Consider the following 13804-nt stretch of genomic DNA (forward strand, 5'->3'; position numbering starts at 1 on the left):
AGATAGAAAATTACCCAGTTGCCTCTATTGATTGGTTAGAATTTTGAGAGGAAGCTTGTGTACAGAAAGGGGGTTTTTAGCACTGAGAGAGGCCAATGAACTGGGGGACGTTACCACTGCCTGCACAGTCTAGCGTCAACTTTCTGAGGTCACGCACTGATTTTGGGTGGTCATCCTTTCCCTCGGGGAGGGCATGACTGTTCAGAGTGAATGTGTATATTTGAAGAGAGGACCTCAAGACGTGTGGAGGTGTGCATGCCTCATTCACTGGTCAAGGGACTTACCACTTCTGGCCTTTGCGCAATAGACTCTGGTTAAAGTCCACCGTCAGCTACGTACAAACTACTGTGGGTGATGGGCCTTCAGAGGCCTTGCAAGAAGTCAAAGCCCTGATTGTTAAGAACACAGAACAGGGTACTCTGTAGCATACACAGTGTGACAAATAGGCATTAATAGTCACTCAGAGGCTCTGGTACCTTGTTGTCCACTAAATTGTAGGGGTAAAAAACATCTGGTAGGTTCCAAGGGAGCGGTGCATTTTTTTTGGAAAGAAGAGGAGTGTGGGGTTACCAGACTTTAGGAGGCAATGAATAAAGCATGAGAGGCAGGAACTGAATCATGAACTGTTGTTGTTGGCTTGGCAAGAGTTGAAGGATAGGGCCCCAGGTCTGCATGGAGGCGGGTGAGGGAGGGAGGTAGTGAGGTTAGTACTCCACAGGGGAACTGGCATTTGGGTTTGGGTATCAAGAAATCACCAGGGTAATTAAGCAGGATAACCACGTTTGCACTGTGTGTGAATTCTTCATAGCTGGGGATGCTGAGCTGGATGGTTATAGATATCCTCTCCAATTCCAACATCCCTAGTGCCTAGCACTTCTCTGGCTCAAGTATTAGCAACAGCTATAGAGAGAAGGGTCGACCCCAAAGCATGGAGCACAGTGTATAGAAGTTTCCCCAGAGCTTGAAAGAAACGTTATCAGTGTATTTTTGTCCGCTCAGGCTGCCACAGCAACACACCACAGACCGGGTGGCTTAAGCAACAGAAATTTGTTTCCTCACAGATCTGGAGGCCGGAAGCTCCAGATCCAGGCACCAGCAAGGCTGGTTTCCAGTGAGCCTTTTCCTCCGGGCCTGTAGATAGCTATCTTTTCAACTGTGCCCTCAGATGACCTCTTCTCTGTGGGCACTCAGTGGGGAGGCAGGGAGAGAGCTGTCATATCTCACCCCCCTTATGAGGACACCAGTCCTAGCAGATCAGGACCCTCATGACCTCATTTAACCTTTATTACCTCCTTATAGGCCCTGTCTCCACATGCAGTCACGCTGGGGATTAGAAATTCTGCATATGACTTTTGGGGAACAGTCAGCGCAGGAGGAAAACCCTGGAGTGAGTTCTAGAGCAGTCACACTGTGATGTGTTAAGATAAGTGGGTGTAAAAAATCACTCTGAAGCCCATTCGGGCGTCAGTGCTAGAGGCCAACAGGAAAGCCCCATGCGTTCCACAGTTTCGCATCTGACGCAGGGTAACTGTGACGGGAAGGTATTTGGGAGTCGTCTGCCAACCACAGCTCCCAGCCGGGGGTGACTCTGGACTGACTATCCTCAGAGCCCAGAGTGCTGCACAGAACCAAGACTTTGCGGTTGGAACAGTGCCACTCCCAAAGCCCGAGAGGGATGGCGCTGTAAGTTACTTAAAGAGTACCGTCCTGGGAGATAGGAAATCCGGGCTCTCCTCTTTGTTCTGCCGTTAACCAGATGTGAAAACTCAGGTAATTCCTTAACCATCTACCATCTACCAGCTTGTGCTGGTGTCGTGTGTCCCAAGCCCCAGAGTTGGTTTCATCCATAACCAGAGGCAGGTCCTTTGGTTCCCAAGATCTTAATTGGGCTGACATCACAATATACATAGGGCACGTGACAGCCACGGGTGAGAAGTAAGGTCTCCCTTCCCCTTGGAGAGAGTGGAAAGGCTCTAAGAGAGGGCAGACCATGAGGGCCAATGCAGCCAGGGCCTGGGAGTGGAGGCACAGGGAAGAGTGTGCTGATGACAGCCTTGTGGAGGGAGGGCAGAAGGTGCCACCGCCCTTTCACTTCAGTCACAGATCATGCTTGGGGACAGAGAAGCAGGTAGGAGGCAATAGAGCAGCCCCAGGCGAAGTGACTTGGTTGAGCTTAAGCTCATAGTGCCTTAGCGAATTAGAGTGGGGAATACCTGCTTTTGTATTTGACTCTGTGAATGGGCGTGTATGAGTGAGGGTGGGGGGAGAGAATGCATTAAGTTTTAAACAAGGGCAATAAGGGGCTCCTGGATGGCTGAGTCCTTTAAGGATCTGCCCTCAGGTCATGATCCCAGGCTCCTGGGATGGAGTCCTGCATCAGGCTCCCTGCTTCCCCTCTGCTGCTCCCCCTGCTTGTGCTCTCTCATTCTCTCTCTAACAAATAAAAAATAAAAAACCATGGGCAATAAGTGCTTACTTTTGTTTCTGATGAGATTTCTCCTGTGATAGTAAGAAATTCAATATGATTATAAATGAGGTGTTGGTGCTGGACTCCAGACATAGGTTCAAGGGAGATCTGGGGAGCAGTCTCTTCAGAGAAGTGAAAAACTAGTCACTGGTAAGACCCAAGGTCCTGAAGGACAATATGGCTCCTGTAACCTGGGTCCTGTTAAATGCCTCTCGCCATCTTTAATCCAATAGTTTGATTCTTCATTGCTTTAAGCCCAGCGGGCCTGGCTGCAGCCTGGTGTGGGGAACTGGGGGAAGCTGTGACACTTGGCCCTTTGTGGGAGGAATTTTAGTGTATAAATAGCAATAGTTATCAGTTCTGGAGAGCTTCCACTGCTCTGCTCCAGGCACTGTGCTATGACCTGGGTTTATAGCGGCGAGGTAAACATAGAAATAGATGTGGGCTCTGTTTCCAAGAAGCTGAAACCCACTGTTCTCCCTGTGCCATTCCCATTCTGTCTTCTCCAGCCACTGTGTAACACCATCAAGCACCGACGGGGTTGGACATGTCTGTTCCTTAGAAGGACTTCGTTGTCCTCAGTGGGCTCATCAAGCTGACTCTGCCCTGAATGGTGGAAGAAGAGGTAGGGCATTTCTTCTGTCCATTTGCTGGTGATTTTATCATCTGGGGATGGTTTCTGGTTGCTGAAAGTTGGTGCTATTATCCGGCATGGCCACGTTGTTAGGTGTGAGATGAGAGTGGAGAAAGCGAGCCTGAGATCCTGGAGGAAAAGAGCAGTCCGCCCTTCCTTCCCACTCTAGGGTGACAAGCAGATCCCAAGAATGTGGTCAGTTACCAGAGGACGCAGGCAAGGTGTGCGGAGGGACTTGGGGTTTACAAGCAAAACTAATAGCCCAGTTCTGTTAACTGACTTTCTGAAGGCAATTATGGGAAGTGCCGTGTACTGAAGAAGATGGTCTGTGGAACAGAGGGGCGGGAGAATCCAGAACAAGTTCGACCAGTCATTGAAGCGATCATTTCAGTCACCCCGAGCACAGCACTCATTAATCTCTAGCCCGAGCAATGCTTTGGTTATAAAAACGAGCTTTCTTCAAACTGACAGTTCTCATTTTAGCAGTATAAATCGTTTTAAATCTTATCACTAATTTATATCTAATCCTGTCTAATAAAGAAAACTTGAGAGTTCTATAGCTCTGTAAACATTTAAGAAAAACAATGGACTCAACACTAGTTACTTTTTAACCCTCTTGACTTGCCAAGGGAAGGAGAAAGTAAATATCAAAAATCTTATCACCAAGCACAAATTGCAATTTATACCTGTCAAGATGTTATTCAATATATAAATCATCAGTCTCCTCAGATGCCTTTTACCTTCGTATGTCTCTATTAAGCAGGATAAATGAGTAGTTGCCCAGCTAGCTTGTTGATCACAATTCAGCTTACTCTCAGGAGTACAAATAAATCACATGTTTATCCTGGTAACTGGACACTGATATAGAATTATTCACTGGCTGATTCCTAGATCAGAAACCACAAAAAATTTCTTTTTTATGGAATTATAGCTGACACACAACATTGCATTAGTTTCACCTGTACCACATAACGATTTAACTACTCTATACGTTACAGCTCTCCATGCAAAATTTTAATAGAACGACACTATCCTTGATGGTGTCATGGAAACGGAAGTGCCCAGTGTACTTTTCATAATGTGTACAATTACTTAAACATCATAGTAAGTGAATCAAGGCCATTGTCAAGCCTCTGTCAAGGAGAGTCATCAACCAGAGGGATTTCCCATTGCTCTTTAGGATGATAACCTCTGTGTCTGTTGGCCACACACGTTCGGCAGCCTTGTGGACTCTTTGACAGCTGAGCAGCATATCTGTGTTTCAAGCACTGTGGTTCTTTTTCTTAATGCAAGAGTGCCAGTTGTCACCTTTCCTGTTACTGCTGTCTTTAGGAAAGTTCCTGACTCAGAAGGTCGAATCAGTCCTCCAAGGGGATTTTCAGGAGAACCACCTCCAAGATGATCACTTGAATATCTCCAAGAAAAAACTGAAATTCTAAACAACATCCATAGCAAGTCTATTCGTGTTGATAAAGAAGGGCTCTCCCCCTTAAGGCCAGATAGGCTCCATGAAAGCACGATCTTTACCTGTTTTGTTCACCGTGTCACCAGTCCCTAGAACAGCACCTGACACATCACTCCAGATTAAGTTGTTTTGAACAAATCACTATGGCCATTGATAGTGAGGTCGTTCATGGTCCTTAGGCAAGAGATGGGATTTGTGTTGGGATTTCAAGAATGGGAGGAGCTGAAGAGCAAAATTGAGAAGCTAAACATGAAAGGATACACTTTAATGGACTCGGGTAGGTCTGAATACATTTCAAACATAATTAACGTATGGCTGTCAGTCTGTACACATTTTGATAATATCCCTTTGAAAATGTGAGGCACACACATGTCATCTCCAGTGAATTCTCTTTGTCCATATACAGAATTGCGCACAAAAAAAGGCAACCTGACTGGCCTCAGCCCGTTCACTCCAGGTTTGTAAGTATTTCTCCCCCATGTTCTTTCTGACATCATGGTCTTTCAGGTTGACCTTTCAGGTTGGCTCCCACTCCCATTAGTTGTAGATGCCATGCAATGTTTGCAGTGTTAGGGTTGCAATACTCTCTGACTTTTGGTCATAACATGTCTTTGAAAGCCAGTGTGTATTTTACATTTACGGCATTTCTTCGTTTGCACTGGCCACCTTTCAAGTGGTCAATAGCCACATGTGGCTGCTAGCCATGGTATTTGGACCGCATGGGTGTAGAAAGTCCACACATTCTTCCACTCAAAGATATTGTGAGTTAGCTACATCTTTTTTTTTTTAGTGTCTTTTTTTAAATATTTAAATCCAGTTAGCCAACATACAGTACATCGTTAGTTTCAGGTGTAGAGTTCAGTAACTCATCGGTTGCGTGTAACACCCAGTGCTCATCACATCACATGTCCTCCTTAATGCCCACCACCCTGTTCCCCTTCCCCCCGCCCACCTCCCCTCCAACAACCCTCAGTTTGTTTCCTGGTTAAGAGTGTCTCCTGGTTTGCCTCCCTCTCTGATGACTCCCCATTCAGTTTTTTCCCTCCCTTCCCCTGTGATCCTCTGTGCTACTTCTTAATCTCAACAATTAAGTCAAGTGCTGGTAGTAACTCAATCATAGAGTCATGTATATTCTAAACCTGATGAGGCAGATTCCTGCACTGCCCTTGTCTCTGCTAGAGTGCTTACATTTGTTATTATTATTGCTGTTGTTTTAATATCTCTTGTTCACTGACTGTTTGATAAAAGAATTATCAAATTCTTTTGACTGCAGAAAATACAATGAGTCATGCATGAGGAAGACTTTCTCCTTGACCAAAGTTGAGTCAGGTTCCTCTGAGTCCTCTTTCTGCCCAGGCCCTGACCTCAGGCTCTGCTCATTTAGTCCAGTTTTAGCAAGAATCCTGCTGAGTCAATTTTTCAGAAATCTCCTACTCTACCCTTGATAGCTGATCAAATTCCTTATCTCTCACCCTTAATATCTTACCACTCTTTTTTTTTTGAGATTTTATTTATTTATTTTGAGAGAGAGAGAGAGCATGAGCAAGGGGGAGGGGCACTAGGAAAGGGAGAAGCAGACTCCCCGCTGAGCTGGGAGCCTGGGATCATGACCTGAGCCGAAGGCAGACGCTTAACCGACTGAGCCACCCAGGTGCCCCGGTATCTTACCACTCTTAATATCTGATCAAATTCCTTATTCCCGGGTGCCTGGGTGGTGCAGTTGGTTGAACGTTCGACTCTTGGTTTCTGCTCAGGTCGTGATCTTAGGGTCGTGAGAGGAAGCCCCACATTGGGCTCGACGCTCAATGCAAGTCTGCTGAGAATTCTATTTCCCTCTTCCTCTATCTCTAACCCCCCAAATAAATAAATAAATAAATCTTTTAAAAAATTCCTTATCCCCCATTCTCAATATTTTATGACCCTGGCCTTCCTTCAGCAATATTCCTGTCCAGGTGATTCAGGCAGAATCCCTCCACCCTTAACCCTGATGTTTCCTCTTAATTTTCTGTCTAATGACCCCCGCCATCCTCTCTGGCTATAAATCTCCATTTGTCCTTGCTGTATTCAGAGTTGAGGCAGATCTCTCTCCCATACCACAAAATCCCATTGTAGTAGCATCCCTTGAATAAAATCTTCCCTACCGTCTTTATCATGTGTCACGAATAATTTTTTTCCTTAACAGTCGGGGAGGTGTTAATGGAGAACCATGACAAAAAGCATAACTTCCTATACGGGACATTTCCTGGGTTTACCTGACAAATATTCTTCTCTTCCTCCTCTAAGGTAGCACCCTCCTCAGTTCCAGTTCTTAGTAGAACTGCCAACTGGCCCAGGGGTAGCCAAGTGAGTCAGATGAGGCCAAAATGAAAATTCTGTTGAGAAATTGGACCTTGAGGATCAAACCAAGGATGAAAAAGGGTCGGTGCTCCATTATTCTGATGGCCCATTAATTCTTGCTTCTTTGGTTCCTGTATCTGTCATAGTCCCTGCCTTTCTGAAGAAAATGACCACTCATCTGAGTACACAGTTCACAGAGTCCCTTTGCAGTGGCCCATGTGGACCAAGGTAGTGGAGCATAATAGAAGTCTGTAAGTTTTTAAATGATGCCTTTGTCCCTGTTGCCCATGGCCATTAAAGATGAAAGGTCCGGGTGGGAGCAGGAATATTGGAAAAAGTGAAGTTATAGCTACTTACTGATTTTGTGGTCGATGGAGAGAAAACAACACCCACGTACAGGGCCAGTGGGGTGAGTGGGTAGAGGGAGCATCCTTGGCTCTAGGAGGTATAGGGGAAGGAGAGATGTTCATAATCTTTGTCTTCGGAAATGCCCCTGAAGACTTCCTCACACAGGAAAATGCCCTAGTGTGACTGTCCTAAACTTTGGCAAGCTCCTTAAATGTAACTGACTGCTGGCTCTGATACTCCCTGCTAGACAGCTCTGATCATGATTTGATTGCTACTTATTTTATTTTTTTAATTTTTAAAAAAATAGAATTTAAATCCAATTAATTAACATATAATATTAGTTTCAGACATAGAGGTCAGTGATTCATCAGTTATATATAACACCCAGTGCTCATTACATCACATGCCCTCCTTAATGCCCAACACCCAGTTATCCCATCCATCCACTCGCCTCCCCTCCAGGAACCCTCAGTTTGTTTCCTATGATTAAGAGTCAAGATGTAATTACTCAAACTGAAACTGGGAACGCTAGGCCTTACCAGGAAGTCACGTTGGAGGTACTCAACCTGTGTCCCTCCACAAATGTGGGCTTCCCTTGGGAGTTTCCGACAGTTGTCAACAACACTTTCTTTCTAGAGGCCCCACATGGACCTCTGGCACTGCACCTCTAGTGTGGAATTGAGGCATTAATTTACCTCCTTCTCAAAAGACATGGACTTGTACTTAAAGGGTGAGCCTAAGGAAACACCACCAGAATGTCATATAGCCCTAATATGATGGCAGAGCTCTACCTAAAATGAGGCTGCTCTTGGTTATTCAGGGGAATCTTCCAGAGGGATAACCGACTTAGTACTTATGCACATATCGCAGACAGTTTTTCCTACAATGAGAGTCATCCAGTTAGAAGAGGTGGTACAAAATTGTTCCTGACTTTAATGAAGTGACCACCAGTTTGGCCATGGGAAAGAGTCAGGCCAGCCTCAACTCACTGCCTGAGGTTATTATGGGTGTCAGAATTGCCCTGAAATTCTTCCTGAAGGGCCAAGGCAGAGACTGCAATCACTAATGCATCTTGCTACACCTGGGTTAATGCCTGGCACCATGTGGAAAGGTCAGTACAGAACCTTAATGACAATGATGACTTAGATTTGTTCGGCTGGTTGGGTCCAGGACCCTGGAGGGCATGACTGAGGTCAACATCACAGGTTGGCTTCATCCTGCTGCTTAGGTCCTATTGATAGTAACTTTAAATGCTGCATGAGACCAAATTAACAGATTTGGTCCCAGTCTCTATTGGTCAGAGTCATTAGACTGTCTCACTTGTGAGAAAATTCATAAGAGGCCAAGACAGTATAGAAATACAGAGTGGATATTGTGGGAGACAGTTCTGCACGGATTTATGTCCGCACATCTTGTGCGCAGAGGCACTGAGAGCCTTTGTTCCAGACTAGCTCTGTAAGGATGTTTACATAGTGAATAACTTTGAAATATGGAAAGAGCATCTCTTTCCAGAGCAGATGGCAGGCTTTCTTCCTGTCTCGTGTAATAATGATAATGTCTCCCTCTAAGGGAATTTCAGTCAGGGGGCACCTGGGTGGCTCAGTTGGTGAAGCGTCTGCCTTTGGCTTGGGTCATGATCCCGGGGTCCTGGAATCGAGTCTCACATCGGGCTTCCTGCTCGGCGGGGAGTCTGCGTCTCCCTCTGCCTCTCCCCCCTGCTCCTGCACACACGCTCTCTCTCTTTCTCTTTCCCTTGGCATGTGTGCGTGCAAAAATAAGTACATAAAATCTTAAAAAAAAAAAAAAAAGGAAAGTTCAGCCAGGCGTACTGCCCATTATGAAAGATCTGGGGTCCCTATGTTCAGGATTCGTCAGCATGCAAAGTATCCCCCTGGACTGCCCCATATTTCCTGCATGGTACCCAGGGAATGAGCAAACCAATGTGAACATGACGTTCACGCTACTTCCTGTGCTATTAGTAGTCAAGTCCTTTGTTTCTGACTTAAATCTTGCATTTTTTTGCCAGCGTCCATGACACTGTAGCAGGCTAGCCACAATAAAAGTTTCAGACCCTTCCCAGTTCCTGATAAAAAGTAAAGTAGGTAGCTGAATTTACAAGTGTGGAGTTCACAGGAATGGTCTGGGAGTTATGGGTCCTGAAACGTCCGTCATTTGCAGATGAAGAGCCTGAACCTTAGAGGCGAACGGCTTATCCAAGGTTACGGCAAGGTTACACAGAGCCGAAACTTGACCCAGGTGTACGTGCTTATGGCTCAAGCCTGGCTGTGAAGTGAGCTGCCTCAAATCTCGGTTCTTTTGAGAACCTGTTTCATAATTCAGGAAGTAAGGATAATGACAATATCAGCTAATGGGTTATTCTGACTTTTCAATGTTTTAGTCCTTGTCAGACATTTACCATAATGCTTAGCACGTGAATGCGTGTGTGTGCACACACACACACACACTTGGCACTCAAAAAATTGTTCCCTAATATTAACATTGCTTATCAGTGCACTTTGTACCCACCGCCAATCGGCCGTCTTGTCAAGAACTGATTACAGCAGACCCGTCATATGAGGGACATCTGAGCCAAAGCATTGAGTGCTCTGAGACACCAGCACCTGGGAGGGTTTGTCTCGGCTGTGTGTCTGTGATTGCAAGGTGGCAAAACAGGCTTTGGGGACACAGTTCACCTCTTCACGAAGCAGCCATTTCGGAACATTCTCGGAAGAGTTAATGCCTAATCTTTCAAAGACCACCAAGAACAAGCCTATGATCTGTTAAAATCAGATTTACTGACTTAATACAGTGCGGGAGGACCTTCCTCAGGAGACATAGGGTGCTGGTTGCCACGAGGGAGGAGGAAAGCATCTTTTGCAAAGTTTGGGCTCCCACTGAAGGAATCTGAAGCAGGTGTATGGAAAGCAGAGGTCAGTTCTGGATCGTGTGCTCTTTCTGGGGAAATTAGTAGAAGCAGGGCTTAGTCAGGACTTGGGCGCTGCCTTAGTCAGTTCAGGCTGCTATAACAAGTGACCATAGACTGGGTGGCTTAAACAGCAAACATTTACTATTCCTTGCAGTCCTAGAGGCTGGGAAGTCCAAGATCAAGGTCCTGGCAGATCTGACATCCGCCAAGAGCTTGCTTCATTGTCTACAGACATCCATCTTCCTGTTGTGTCCTTGCACGGCCGACAGTAGGGAGGACGAGCTCTCGGGTGTTTTCTTAGAAGGGCATTAACCTCATTCATGAGGGCTCCAATCTCATGACCTAATCATCGCCCAAAGGCCACACCTCCCAATGGCATCACATTGAGGGTTAGGATTTCGATATCCGAGTTTGGGGAAGACACAAACATGCAGTCCATTGACAGGTGTTGTCATGAGGACAGGGTAGTTTCGAACTTGGGTATCTCCAGGAATCCATGGGACTAGCAAAGCAGATTGGGGGGCATCATTGGTAGGAAAGCAGAAGCTCCCCAAGAAGGGGTCCTCATAGCATTTTACAAGATATAGCATGACCTTAGGTCACAATGGTTCCTGTGACCCATACAGCAGCCTTTATCTATGCCTGTCCTCCCAGCCTGATTCACAGTAAGCCTGCTTCTTTGTTTTTCAGTACAAATTGATTTCCACTCTTTGAATCCTGATGCATTTTTGCTCTTTTACAGTTAGTAGGTTGTCCCTCAGGATTTGGCACGTTTGGATTTGCAACCACAGAAACTGCCAAAGGTCCAGGGTCCTGGGTCACTGAACCCGGCTTCTGTTGCTATTTCCCGAGGTAGGGACTCCAGCAACTTGTGTGCCCTGTGCTACTCAAAGGTTTGTGCACATTGGCTGGTTGTTTTTTAGAAAACGTAATTGCTCATACGTGTGCTTGAATGGTGGTGGTCATGCTCAACTGGGCTTTCAGTGAAAACGGTGGCCAAGCTACACCCAGAAGTCACTGAAGAGAGTTCTAAGAATTCCCGGTTGGTATGAGGCTACAGAGAGAGAGAAAGAGAGAAAAGAAATCTGCCTCCCTGGGTTTTGCAAATCCGTGGGCAAAATGCTGGGGCTGTGCATTCACCAGATGGAGACTCAGCTCACCGGGCGCCGTGGTGCCCTTGGCCCCTATGGTGGACTTCACAGTGCCTGGAACTTGGGAAGAGAAAAGGCTGGCTCAGGGGATGTATTTTTTGGCTAGGAAGGAGCTGACAGCAACGTAAATAGAACAACTAGGGGATGATGTTGGAACTTGAGGGTTCGTCCTTAATATCTCAACTTTCTGTCCGTCTTCCCTTGTTCTGTACTGTGTTCTCAAAGAAGTTCTTGGCTTGATATTCCTGTTCATTGATTTACTCTTGAGCTGTGTCTTTCCTGCCGTTCAGCCCATCTGGTGAATTCTTTAACTGTAAAAACTATCTTCCCCTTGCAAGATCTTGTCTCCACACCTTGTCTCTTTTCTGCATGTGCCGTTGTCTCTCAGCCACTAAAAATATTAACTGTACTTATTTTACAAGAGAGTCTCCGTTTATAGAGATCGTGATCTCTCTTCCATGATGCTGGTTTTTCCTCAGAGGTGTGTGAACGTTGGTTATTAACAAATCTGACTTGAGCATCCCTGATAACTTGGGGTCTTACTCGCCACACTGCAGAGGGTGGTCTGGGAGGAACTCGAGCCTGAGGGCAGACCCTCCCTGTGCTGCTGCCTGGCTCAAAGTGAGGCATGAAGCCTTTGTGGGTCACTTTCCCCATCTTTATGTCATGGTGATGATAGGGTTATCTGATGTGTCAAAAAATTTTGTATTTTTATTGCCTCTTCATAACTGAGAAATAAATGGGCATATATTATGAGAATGCCAAATAAAAACACAACATATTAAACGTTACTTTTTTTTTTACAGAAACTGCTATGCAAAAAAGATACTTCATGTTGTCAAATATATAAAGAATTGATTTATTTTAAGTCAGCTTGTAGATATGAAATTAGGCTTCAGATAATCATAGAGAATATTCTTTTCTAGTTCCCAAATGATACTTAAACTAGCAACAAAAGGATTGTCTATCTTTCCTTAAAGCTTTTGAACAACAACCCTTCCAACAAAAATCTCTGAATGCTGATTAAATGAATTGTTAGTTTAGATCCTACCATGGTATTAACCATGAATCTCCAAATAAAATTGAAATATGTTTTGAGGTGCCTGAGTGATTCAGTCAGTTAAACGTCTGAGTTTTTTCTTTTTTTTTAAGATTTTATTTATTTATTTGAGAGAGAGAGAGAGCAGGAGGGAGAGACAGAAGGAGAATCAGACTCTTTGCTGAGCAGGGAGCCTGACACAGGGCTCAATCCTAGGACCCTGAGATCATGACCTGAGCTGAGAGCCGCTTGACTGACTGGGCCACCCAGGCGCCCGAAGCGTCTGACTCTTGATTTCAGCTAGGGTCATGATCTCAGGGTCACAAGATTGATGCCTTAGGTATTTAAGATTCGGGCAAAAATCAACAAGACAGGAAACAGCAATTGCTGGAGAGGATGTGGAGAAAGGGGATCCCTCCTACATTGTTGGTGGGAATGCAGGTTAGTGCAGCCACTCTGGAAAACAGCGTGGAGGGCCCTTAAAAAGTTAAAAATTGAGCTACCCTATGACCCAGCCATTGCACTACTGGGTATTTACCCCAAAGATACAGACGTAGTGAAGAGAAGGGCCATATGCACCCCAATGTTCATAGCAGCATTATCCACAATAGCTAAATTGTGGAAGGTACCGAGATGCCCTTCAACAGATGACTGGATTAAGAAGCTGTGGTCCATATATACAATGGAATATTACTCAGCCAACAAAAAGAACGATTTCTCAACATTTGCTGCAACATGGACGGCACTGGAGGAGATAATGCTAAGTGAAATAAGTCAAGCAGAGAAAGACAATTATCATATGATTTCTCTCATCTATGGAACATAAGAACTAGGAAGATCGGTAGGGAAAGAAAGGGATAAAGAAAGGGGGGCAATCAGAAGGGGGAGTGAAGCATGGGAGACTATGGACTCTGAGAAACAAACTGAGGGCTTCAGAGGGGGGGAATGGGATAGGCTGGTGATGGGTAGTAGGGAGGGCACGTATTGCATGGTGCACTGGGTGTTATACGCAACTAATGAATCATCGAGCCTTACATCGGAAACCGGGGATGTACTGTATGGTGACTAACATAATATAATAAAAAAACATTAAAAAAAAAGATTCTGTCTCTCCCTCTGCCCCCACCCTACACCCCCCAATCCCGATCATCCCCACCCCCTGTTCCCACGAGTGCTCACTCTCTTTCTAAAAAAAAAAATAATTTAAAAAAATTTGAAATGTTTCAAGTTGAGCTCAGAATGCTTCAGTCTATCCATGCTCCTTGGGGAGGGCTTCTCAGCATTCTTCAGGTAGATAGCCAAGGGCAACTACTGCTCTCCATAGCTCAAGTTTAGTATTATGGAAAAGCTTGAACTTACAAGATTAGAATGTAATATTTCTATTTTCTTTTACTATCTTTCAAATGCATGCATGGTTTCTTTTCTAGTATCCCCAGA

At 45.2% G+C, this 13804-nt stretch overlaps 1 long non-coding RNA gene across 1 annotated transcript in view; it reads left to right on the forward strand.

Annotated features, from left to right (window-relative positions):
• The first annotated feature begins 2925 nt into the window (after nt 1-2925).
• The window catches only part of LOC148110021 (uncharacterized), a 33128-nt gene continuing 22249 nt past the window's right edge, over nt 2926-13804 (forward strand). The window contains exon 1 of the long non-coding RNA XR_015724673.1: nt 2926-3092. This is a non-coding gene — a long non-coding RNA (uncharacterized LOC148110021). The remainder of the gene's footprint in view (nt 3093-13804) is intronic.

Source organism: Ursus americanus, chromosome 6, assembly GCF_024610735.1.
Source record: "Ursus americanus isolate L20-20 chromosome 6, mUrsAme1.1.p, whole genome shotgun sequence".
NCBI classification, from domain to species: domain Eukaryota; kingdom Metazoa; phylum Chordata; class Mammalia; order Carnivora; family Ursidae; genus Ursus; species Ursus americanus.